We start from the raw sequence: 2126 nt of genomic DNA on the forward strand, positions 1-2126 counted from the left end.
TACTGTGAGTTCCCGTACGTCGATAAATGCGGCCATATTTCCCCGAGAGGAGGGGGGGGGGGGGGCGAGAGAGGGGCATGTGTTTCAGGATGACCCTCTCCGTGATGCACACAAACAGCTGTTTAACCAGTTACATTACTGGCACCGAGCAACGCTATCTAACGTGATCAGTCGATGCGCTACCGTTTCTCTATGAGTTTTCAGTGACAGTTTGTGCACAGGTCTATTAACAGACGTTGCTGACACAGGGTGTCGGAAGTGCTAAATGGCACTCCAACCTTATCAGAGTTATTTCTTCTTCTTCATGTGCCGTCTCCTCTAAGAAGGTTGGCTGTTATCATGGCAATTTCTGATCTTGATTTGGCCGATCTAAGGAGTTCTGACGTTGAACAGTTGTACCAATTTTTTAAATTGTCAATCCAGGATGTCCGTCTTCTACCCCACGTTCTCTTCCCACAAATTTTCCCTTCTAGTATTATTCGAAATATTTTGTAATTTACTCCCCTAATAACATGGCCTAAATATTGTAGCTTCCTTACTTTAATAGTTTTAATTAATTCTTTTTCCTTTCCCATTCTTCTTAGGACATCTTGATTAGTAATCCTCGACACCCAACTAATTCTAAGTATTCTTCTATATGCCCACAGTTCAAAAGCTTCTAAACTGTTCATGTCCTTCTTTTTCAATGTCCACGCTTCCATTCCGTATAATAATTTTGAGAATACATAGCATCTTAGCAACCTCATTTTTGTGTTTAAACAAATGTCTCTCGAACAGAATGCATTTTTCATCTTATTAAAGATACTTCTGGCCTGTCCTATTCTCGATTTAATTTCTTCTAGGCCACTACAAATTGGACTAGTCTGACCAAAACATATCTCACAATCCGAGGAACACTCGGAAAACGTGCAACCAACGGATCCAGTACTGGTTTCGGTAGAGTGCCAGACACAGCGCTTCAGTTGTTTGTGGAATACTCTGTACGTGGGCTGAAACAAGACCCTTCATATGTCTGCTATAATGCAGCTGTCAAAATAAATGCTCCAGATTTCAGCTCTTTATGTGCTAAGCTAAAACAAGTGGTTTGCAATTGCCCTGTCCCAACGCAAATGTTACAGTGAGCATTTTATTGTAAATACTGGTCATAATAGAAAGCAAAACTGATTTTGGTCTATTAGGTACAGTCATAAGACAGCAAAAATAAATGAGAAACACGTTTCCAGTAGATAAACAGAAACGAACAACACAGAAAACCTTAATAAGATTCTATCGCAAACACAACCGTTTCTTCTCGTTGTCATCCTGCGTAACACATTGTTTGTGAACCAATTGGCCCTCCTCGTAGCTGGAGACACTTTTGAATGCGGTTAGACATACTGCTTACTAAATTGCCCAGGTAAGCCAATGGGATATTGTTGGATTCCTCCACAGCAGCCGCTATGATAAACTAACTTCTCCCGAACAGGCCATCAAGGCCCAAAGGAACCGACCGGCCGCCGTGTCATCCTCACCCACAGGCGTCACTGGATGCTGATATGGAGGGACACGTGGTCAGCACACCGCTCTCCCGGCCGTAGGTCAGTTAACGAGACCTGAGCCGCTACTTCTCAGTCAAGCAGCTCCTCAGTTAGCCTCACAAGGGCTGAGTGCACCCCACTTGCCATAAGCGCCCGGCAGACCGGATGGTCACCCATCCAAGTGCTAGCCCAGCCCGACAGCGCTTAACTTCGGTGATCTGACGGGAACCGGTGTTACCACTGCGGCAAGGCCTTTGGTAGCCTCTATGATGCTCTGTAACATTTGCGTTGGGACAGGGCAATTTCAAACTACTTGTTTTAGCTTAGCACATGAAGAGCTGAAATCTGGAGCATATGGAGGCCATTCCAGCTGACTGATTCTATGGTTCCCTACGAAGGTGTTCACAAGATTTTGCCGATGGGACCGTGCTGTGTCGTCCATCAGCGTAAATCCCGCTCCAGTGTGTCCACCAAATGGAGCGACAATGTGTGCAAGGATGTCGTCCCGATATATCACAACAGTCTACCCTCCCATGTATTGTCACTGAGGATGTGCTGCTGCAATACATTCTCCCACCCTAAAACATGACTGAACTGCCTTGATAAAGG

At 44.9% G+C, this 2126-nt stretch overlaps 1 pseudogene; it reads right to left on the reverse strand.

Moving 5' to 3' along the window:
• Positions 1–1658: 1658 nt before the first annotated feature.
• LOC126237931 (5S ribosomal RNA) lies at positions 1659–1776 on the reverse strand (annotated as a pseudogene).
• Positions 1777–2126: the final 350 nt, after the last annotated feature.

The sequence above is a fragment of the Schistocerca nitens genome, chromosome 2 (genome assembly GCF_023898315.1).
Source record: "Schistocerca nitens isolate TAMUIC-IGC-003100 chromosome 2, iqSchNite1.1, whole genome shotgun sequence".
Taxonomy (NCBI): domain Eukaryota; kingdom Metazoa; phylum Arthropoda; class Insecta; order Orthoptera; family Acrididae; genus Schistocerca; species Schistocerca nitens.